Source organism: Tribolium madens, unplaced genomic scaffold, assembly GCF_015345945.1.
Source record: "Tribolium madens isolate multiple individuals breed KSU strain unplaced genomic scaffold, Tmad_KSU_1.1 Scaffold_2;HRSCAF=44;Tcas5.2_LGX, whole genome shotgun sequence".
NCBI classification, from domain to species: Eukaryota; Metazoa; Arthropoda; class Insecta; order Coleoptera; family Tenebrionidae; genus Tribolium; species Tribolium madens.
The window spans coordinates 1467711-1477657 of record NW_025400995.1 but is presented as its reverse complement, the minus strand read 5'-3'; the positions used below and the strand labels follow the sequence as shown (position 1 = coordinate 1477657).

The window sequence follows — 9947 nt, the reverse complement described above, 5'->3', positions numbered from 1 at the left end:
CGAATTGTCATGTCCAGATTTATTGGACACAAATTAGAACTGTAATAGAGATTTATAGTCGCAGAATAGTGTTAATCTGAGGGAATGAAGCGACGCTTATACTGCACCTTGCCTAGCAACCAAAGACATAGAGACTAGTATAATAAATTTCAAAATAACGTCGTGTCCCAATTATTTTCTCGCACCGATGGCTTGACGCATATATTAGGAAGAGCAAAGCCGCAATTATTTTTAAATTACACGACCAAAGAAAATACCAGCACGTAGAAAATATCTTTAGGGTGTATTGCATCCTAACAAAAGCCGATTTCTCTGTTTGTTCTAAATTAGAAAGGGTTTGGACAGGAGGAATCTCTTCGCTATCGCGTATTTGATGAGATAATCGATCAACTTGCGAAGCGTTTATAATAATTGTGTTTGTTTTTAATGCCGTTTCTTCATACAGGATATAGACCAGTGTATGGTCCAAGCGCCTGAAGACCACATGCTGATCCGCGCTCAACCGGCTGGCCTTCTCATTATCAATTATCCGTATCTTCACACAGGCATAAATAACCACAGGTATAAAAATCTCATTATACTCTCATGAAATATGAGTGTAATTGATAAAGTTATAAGTTATTTATTATGTGCCCGTAAATGAGTTCATCAGCATTTTGTAAATAAAAGCTGAAAATGCAAATAGTGCATAAATTATGGTACAAAGATCGCTCAAAATTGCATAATCAATCAGTTGTTGAATCAAAAAAAATGCCAAGAGACAATGTTGTTTAGTCCAGTGCGTGAGTGGCCCCCGGCGATTCACTTTCGCGAGAATCTAATGATGTCAAGATCCAGTTTGGACCACATGCAATGGGAATCGCGCAGAACACAACATCCTACATTACTATGGAATGTATTAACAAATAAGTAGTAAGAACGTTGTGGGTGAGGTTATGCGAATTGCTTTCTTGTTTTCGTGCAGTTAAATGCCACTAAATACATGCTCTGTAGTGGCAACGTCGACTCTTAATTGTCACATTTCATTCCATAATCATTATCCACATTCACACAATATATACTACGCTTCATGTGTCCATATAGTCGTTAGACCTTTCCTCGTTGAACTTTCACAGTTTCACAGGCTCTGTTTCGAAAAATAATATAAGAGATCGTTCAGTTAGCCCCAGGTACTCAAATCGAGAATCGAGGCGTAAAACCTTTATTCAAAACGTGTCATTTATTACATAAACTGAATCTGGTGGAAAGGTGGAAATCGTAAACTTCCACAAACACGTATTAGTTTGATTAGAATTCTCGTCAGTTCTTAGCGTCTTTCTATTAATTACCCGACTTCTGATCTCCGATGGAACGCCAAAGTGTGTTTGGGGGTGCAGGAAGGAGGGTTGTTTGATGAACATTGAGCAATCACAGTCCTATTCTAGTATCGAAGGCACTTACGTGGAAATCAGTATTAAGCACCAAACTTCCACTCTTATCACCAACGAAAAAATCAATTAGCCCGAATGAAAATTATGCTTGTTTGAGAAACGAGATTTCCGCCTTTTACCCATCGCCAAAGGGAATGATATGCTTACCTATTTAATCACAGGATGAACTACTGCATCGACTGAATTAAATAAGTCGGCTACCGCTTAGCAGAGGGCGCATCATGCAAATATGCACTCGTGCTAATTAAATCCCAATTCTTTACCTCCTTCACTAAATTTATCTAACAAAGTAGACGAATTAACAAGATGAATTACTCTTTTTAATACAGAAAAATGCGCGTCATCAATTATGATTTTAAGTGTGTGTAACGTAGTAAAAAAAAATCATGTTTCTCCTCTCATATAACAAGTGACAGCAGTTTTCCGACATATTAACCACGTACATCTGTCAACATGAAAAAAGTGGCCAATTCATGTATTTGTCGACCCTTGTAAGCTTATTACAGTTGGCCATTTGTGGCAAAAGCCCGAATTTAGGGGCGAGATTTCGGCGATATTGTTGGCCAACTCGTGCTCTGGGACGACATATTTCATTTCGTCGCCGCTGATATCAGAATTTGGCCGTTTTTTGTTTTGCTTTTACAACTATTAACTTCCTGTAAAATGTCATAAAATATGCTCGTTTAATGTCCCAGATTTTAAAACGGGAAGCAAGGCTAATCGAATCAAACCATACAGTCATAAAATACAAAGTATGGTCGTGATAAAAAAATAATTGATGACTCTATTGTTGCTAAATTCAGAATTATTGACTGAGATTTATAACGATTTCATGTCATTGCAGGTGTTTGGATGCTCTAAAACCTGGATTATTATATAAATTCATAATGCTTCGTGACAGAATCAAGGTGGATATTTTTCATCATCCAATGCTATCGTGATTGTAAAGGATCTAAACTCTCACTTTTTGGAAAGTCGTGCCATTATACAATACTATAAATAATATAAAATCAATATTAATTATCTTTTATATAAATATCAACGATTTGTTCTTACTCACATTGTTCAATAAGTAATATATTGTCTCCCACTGTAGAGATAAATAAACTCACTTACCTACTATATGACTTATTGCAATACTTACGGCTATAACTTCTCTTTAACTGCCTGATATTTCCGATATTACTCACCTCCAGTTTATCAAACATCTCAATTCCTACCAACTTGACAAAAAACAACCAAGCAATTGAACAAAAGAGGAGTTGTCGTCTTAAACCGTCCTTAATCTAAGAACTTATAGTGATTGACACAATCATTAGAGGAAAAACCACCCGCTTACTAAGTCTTGTCGTGTTCCAGCTCATCGATCACTTAATGAAACCCAAAAAAAAAAAAATTTAATTCACGTGACAGTCATAAAATTCAACGAGGTCAAACGGAAGATAGTCACTTAAACGACTATTAAAACTGTCAAAATAACTTGTAGATGTATCGATTAATTACCATAGAGAAAATTTTCATGAATAATTGAGCTAAAAATACGTCCAGGAAATTAAATGTCACTTTATCAGCGATAAAAGTACACATAATTAAGTGTGTTATCTACGGGAGCTTTAATGATAAACTGATTTCGCAGTTTCGGATGTACTCGTATAAGCACATGTTTTATAACCTATGCACAAATGTCCAAAGAAATATTTATGTACTAAATCTTGTACTTTAAAGGTAACGCGCAATAAATCGATTTTATTGCCGTTTGTACCAATAATTTACAATTGAACCAAACGTCAGTGACACCAGTTAATTTATACGGGGTGTCGCAACAAATCTTTTACTTTTTATTGTTATATACAGGGGTCAAGTCCAGTAATATCAAATGAGTAGCGTGGGAGAATGTGTCCGATAAGCGTATTTGCATCACCTGCGGGCGAGTCTTTGACAACGAGCGCATCAGTGATGTGATGCCGGCCCATGTGATATGGTGCGCAATGACAAGTGAAAGCTCACACGCCTCTTGTGACAGTGCGACAAACCGCTGCCTCAGTGGTAGTTGGACTGCCGCGGCAACAACATCCTGTCAGTCGTCACTGGTTGCAGCAGCAACAGCAGCAGCAACTTCCTCCGCGCACGCATCACAATTACGGAGCGCACTTGACGCCCACCTCGAAAAATTCACAAAACTAGTGCTCAACCGACCTACCATCACTTAACATGCTCACAGAACTGTAACAGTGCTAGAGACGGTCGAATTCTCTCGCGTGAGTGATAAAGTCGTCAAATTTTCCCGCACATGTCTCTGTACAGGTAATACACGTTTGATTGTTTTTGTTGCGCGCGCATCACCGACTTAGTGACAGATTACTACATTACGTCCTTACGTCATTACGCTAGAATGTTGTAAAAAGCGTTTCGTGTAAACTGCATATTTTACCAAGAGCGGAATTTTCGTCATTTCAGCTATCTCAGATTACGCCATAAAAATTCACTGTCACCGCTTTTAAGGTTAAGCACCAATAAAAAAATTCATTCTCAATTACCAATGCCCGATTTTATTAAAGTCATTAATTCGATGCGATGACATCAGTCGCTACTCGCTACCACCGTTCAGGTAATTTTCGAGGTTAATCAACAAAATTCCTTCCTTCTCAACGGTCATAAATTTATGTGACAACTACGACATAAAGTAAGAATTGATGTAAACAAACACTTAACTCGTTACTTAATATAATTAATTAATCAAAAAACACGTTTAACTATTAATAAGCATAAATAACACTCACTGGACGAGCCGGCATTCTCTTAGAAAAAAACTCGTCACTTAATTAGCGGTGGAGTATGTCCAGCAGCGACCCCTGCTGCAATTATTAGGGTTTTTAAACCCTGTTTCCGTGTCTTTGTAGGAGGTGGCGCTGTAATGTGTATTTCACCGGCGTCATGTCACGACAACGCAATAAAACAACCACGATAACGATCGACTCTTTCCACAATTTATTCCTTTATTCAACATCTCACCATAATTAAGGGCTAAAACACCAATTGCTCCCATAAACGATTATTTATAACAATTTAAACCCTTTCTTCCCTACACTCTTATTAAATATACAAATAATCACCAGACAACTCAATTCCAATTTTTATTTCTGTTTTACAAAATTATACGATATGATTCTTTCACATCCAACCCCTAAACTGGGTTAAACATGTATTACATCGGTGTAGGGGAAGTTACTGACCTAGATTTAGAGCGAGGGTAGGCCCCACATTACGCCAATTTTATGTCACGCTTGCTTCATTCAAACTTTTGCACACATATTGACACGATCAAGGTTATTAAACGGTAGTTGATGTATTTATTTAAGTTTTACCGTTTCAATTTGCCCAAAATCGGCAATATTTTACTAAATAACACAAATATTTAACATACTTTAGCTTTTAGCATGTGAATAATCTATTAGCTACTACTGTTCAATTAAAAACATTGAAATTCCTATATAAAACATTTTATTCAATTTGTGTAATTTGTAATTTTATCACAATCACAAAAAATGTTTCGGCGTGCTTCCCAGCTGGCTAGATTTGAACAACTTCCGTTTATGTAAATTGTAATTGTAATATATGTTAGAATTTTTTATTTAGTCCGGTTGTCAGATGGATAATTAGACTCACCTGGTATAAGAGCGTTGTGTAAAAGAGTGTAGTCGATAGCATTGGATGACATTGGGACCAATAGCACAGGTGGGTACGCCTGTCGCGTTGTCACCGCGAAGGAGGGGATGTCACCACTCCTGTGGGCGCTTGCGCGGGGCGGTCGTTAAATGTCACCTGCAGCTACGCCTCTGCTACCCACTACAACCTGCCCCCTAGTGGCATTCTTAACTGATTCGATTTATCAGAGGTTCGTATTTACATCGCAGCGAGACATTCTACCGGGTGACAGCCCTCTTAAAGTAGTGGGGAATATTTCCGTCGCCATTTTTCTCACGAATTTCGATTTTTGCGATCTTATCAAGACGGCTCACCGGAGATAAGACAGAGATGGAGCAACGTCTCTTCCTGATATCGATTCAGAGTTCAGCCGGACTGTATGAAAAGCACTGAAACTAGGAATTTTTGCTTTCTTTGTGTCTTGATTCATTTGCTCTCTCAACCACCACTACCAAAACGCAAAAGTCAATACAATCGCAAAAAAACTGTCAAGATCGACGACAAAATACAGAAATTAAACACCAGAAATATTATTTCCAAATGAATAATTTGAAGAAAAAAGGCATATACCTAAAAGCCATTATAAAGAATCACCCTGTACTCTTAATTACAATTATTTCAGTCAATCGAGTTATGTTTGTGTAGATTTATTTGTGATATATAAGATGATTCAGCTAATATTACCGTGATTGTTTTGTATTAAATTTTAATTAATGAAACCTGACAAATTGCAGTAATTACAGGTCGATAGAGATACAAAGATCAACAGATTTCGAAAGATCATCTTTTCCGAATCACCCTGTAATTAACACAAGTTAACTAACTTAAAAACCAATATCGTACTTTCCATTTTAACAACAAAAGAAGTAATGTAAAAGGTGATTTAGCTAAGATGAAGCTATTTTACTTGGAATCTGTAGAGTTTAGATATTTAAAGTGTCAAAAGGTTTTTGAAAATAATTATACATATTTGACAGTGACACTTAATCAGCTTGTATACGTTAAATGTAAAAAACCTAAATCAATTTTATTACCAAGACAAAGATTTTTCTGTACACATTGTGTATGTTGGTATGTCTATAAAGTACACAAAAAATTTTGACGTATTGTGCAAAACTTTGTTAAAGAAGCTTAATAAAATTGTAACGCAAGTATGTATTAGATATAATTATGTAAAATGAATTAAAGATATACGATATACAGTGGTTCAGGGAAGATAAAGATTCAAATAAAATACAACGTTGGAAAAATTCTTGCAATAAACAATATTTTCTCAATTTTGTTTTATTATTTTTCACCATTTAAATTTAAAATACTCTATAGAAAAAAAATATTGTGTATTTAAAAATTGCTGAATCAGTCTGCCCCTCAAATTTTCTTAAGATCGACGACAAAATACAATTATTATTATAAAATTATTATTTTCGAATACATGTTTTGACGAAAACTGACAAAAAACCGTTTTTATTTAAGAAAAAAAATTTTGGTATGGTAATCTCAAAAGTTTTTACAACCTTTAAACATGTATTAATTTATTTCCAAAAAAACTCGTAGGTAGTTTACTCAAAAAAATTCTTTAATTCTTGTAAGTCAAAAATTTTTTTAACAAAAGAGTGACGAGGTTTACAAAAAAATTTGCACAGCAACAGTTCTTCTTAGAAGTTCGTTGTCTAAAAAAATTGTGGTAGGTTTCCATTTAAAAAAGATTGTTACTATATTTATCTCGTATAAGTATAAATAATTAATAAACATTCAATTTTTTTTTGGATAGCATTTTTATAGCCATTACACACCTATAAATTTATTTTCCAAAAAATTTATAGTTTCGCCAGAATAAAATCGTTTCCAGACTTTTTGACCATCCTGTGTAATTGAATTATAGTAATTTTGATTTTGACAATTATGGCGAATTGAGTTTTAGTTATATTTAAAAAAAATCACTGTAGATTTATTTTTGACATGTACCTACCTAACTCAGAGAAATGTATTTTTGTTGCAAAGTTGTAAGAAAATTCTGTTTTTTTTGTACAAAGTGAAAAATAAAAAACTGATACTAGCAAAAAGAATTTTATTAATCCTAGTATTTTAATGAAATAACACACAAACGGATAAATTTGGCATAATAAAATATTTGAATTCAAACTAGAAAATTAAAATAGACATCAGCAGCTTTGTAAAGTTTTGTATTCAGGGCCGTAAGCAAGAATCTTTTTCGGGCGGGGGTTCTTGTTGGTCTATGAAGAGGGAATGAAGGGGTAGTAAAAACCAAAAAAAGCAAACATAAAAAAATGCAAATTAACAAACAAAAAATAAAATTTTTAATACTTTTAAAATTATACTGGGGTCTTCCTACATTTCTACATTTCCGAAACCATTTAAAAAAATCAAAATTTGGTACAGATGATAGGTAATTTTTATACACCCTTTAATTAGGGGCTTCCTAAACTGAGAGTAAAAAGTACTCTATCTATTTTGCCTGTAGTTTCTTGCCACTTTCAGCAACAAAATTCTAAATTTCATAGATTTTTATAAAAAAGGTCTTTTGGATTTTTCCGATACAACTTACCGATTTTCAGTAAAATCAGTTTTAAAATTTATGTGAGAGACCATAAACAGCATAAAAATTAAAAATCAAATTCGTTTTACCGTTTAGGACGCCTCTGATTAAATAGGTAGTTTCATAAAATTACATTTCTAGTTCAGTGTTCAGTTGGTGTATTTGAGGAATTTTAGTCTTGTTTGAAGAGGAGTAAAATAGTGCAAATTTAATTGCAAAATGAAATTTGACGTGTTCGTGGAGTGTCTCGTCTAACTGGAGTAATAAATAGCCTCTTGAATGTGTGGCCATTAGTGTTCGGTAGCGTTGGGTATTTTTGGGTTGTCCGTTAATCCCTGCTGGTCCTCCTCCTCTTTGGCCTCGTCCAGGATCGTGTCGACAAAGCGCGGATTTAAAATTTAAAGTGCACGTTTGGACGGTTTAGCGCATAAGGGCGGAGCTTAATAGAATTGTCACTGTGAGAAGGACTGTCACTTGTCCCTTTGGTTGCGCAAGCGTGCCGCCAATGGGACCATAGGCCGTCGCGACGCTGTGACACGCCCGGCGTCCAGGCGAACCTTGACCCCTTCAGTGCCCTGCATCAGCGTCGAGCGGTCACACGTACGCTTGCTACCCATGCAGCCCGTGCCGCCCCCTTAGAATGGTAAGTTCGATCGAGAAAGCCGATTTTGTTCACTTGACGTGACGTCACTGTCATATCACTTGCGTGAGTTGCGACTTCCGGAACCGGTTCGGAGTCGAACCGGTTTCGAAAACCGGTTCTGTATAAATCAAGACCGGAGACCATCTCTTCTCTGGTTTTCTTCGGTTCCAAGTTTTTCCCAAATTCTTTATTGCGCACTTTACAAAACATGGTCATGAAAGTACTATAAATAACAAAGCTGGGTAAAGCGACGTGCGATAATCGCCAATTTCAAAGGTAATAAATTTAAGTGAATTAGCATTAAACGTGCCTAAATAGAGGTTGATTAAATAGCGCCCGTCAATAAATCATCGGTGTAACTTACATTAAAATACTGTTTTAATATGCAAATGGTGATGCTCAAGTGAAGCATTATAATAACCAAGGCTGCCCTCAGGCCAACTTCTGCACAAAAATCAACACTGTCTTGCCAATCAATTACATTCAAAACTCTATTGCCCTTCTCCAGATGCTCTTTGATAGAATTTTTCAAATTAGCCTTATTGCGTTTGTAATAACGTGATAGTAAAAGGGAGGAGCATTCAATTGTTTGGTTTACCTTAAAGCTTACTGGGTGTGTATAACAAATTAGGTCTGGTCGTAGAAATTCCTTAAAATGGGCTGACTAATTGACTCTAATTATTAGCAATAGGCGTCATGCGGAGAGATCATTATTATTCTTTATAACATATTCATTCAACATAATAGACAGGTCCTATAAATGCCAAGCAAGTAAGGTAAAAAACAAATTGAATTTGAATTTGATAGAATAATCGTAAATTTGGACCTCAAGATTGAGATGTTGTAGATGTGCGGATGTCGCACAGTGGAACGAATCAGACATAGGATCTATTTTCTAATAATTAAATTTGTCTTTCTTGTCCTTATTTTATCAAATCAAAGAATTTTAAGTGAAATAAGCAAAACATGTTTATTTGAAATTTTTATTTAAGTTTGTGAGGGTGTCTCCAATTACAAAATTCTTTTATTGGGAAACAAGTGAACCTTATTAAGATTAGTTAAGTTAAAATAATTAAGGTTTCAATCAATTGATACAAATTTAAAAAAGAAAATTGAAAGTGAATTACAAAAATCGCTCAATATCTCCCAAAAAACTGTCTTTATAGTATGAAACTAGAACGTTTAGAGTTTATTTTTCATTACTCGGATTCTGCTCTTTACGAGATAACGACAAGAATAATTTTCGCTAATATTGGAATCTACAGTCAATTTTTTTATTTGCTGGTGCGGGTAGTATGAATCTAGAACACGACATGACCTCCGTCTGTTTTTGACATTTGACAGCTTCTGACATTTTGGTACTACTAGCTTTTAACATAATTCCRAATTTTTTATCTTTATTAAAACAATACACTAAAAAATGTTATATCCTTAGAGTTTGTAGGTACTCTTTTTTCGCAAATAGTAAATTTGTTTTGTTTAACTGTCTTAATTTTTGTAAAATATATTAAAAAAAWTATGTACAACATATTTCAACACTAATCGACCAATAAAAGTTTAGCTTACAAACATTGAAATTAAAAACTACATCCAAAAATGTCAAGAAATATAT

The 9947-nt window shown here is 34.9% G+C and overlaps 1 protein-coding gene across 1 annotated transcript in view; it reads left to right on the top strand.

The window, feature by feature from the left end:
- The first annotated feature begins 3465 nt into the window (after positions 1-3465).
- The window catches only part of LOC123006656 (zinc finger protein basonuclin-2-like), a 108282-nt gene continuing 101800 nt past the window's right edge, over positions 3466-9947 (top strand). Inside the window, exon 1 of the mRNA XM_044401301.1 lies at positions 3466-3734. The gene's annotated coding sequence lies outside the window, so the exon portion shown is untranslated. The remainder of the gene's footprint in view (positions 3735-9947) is intronic.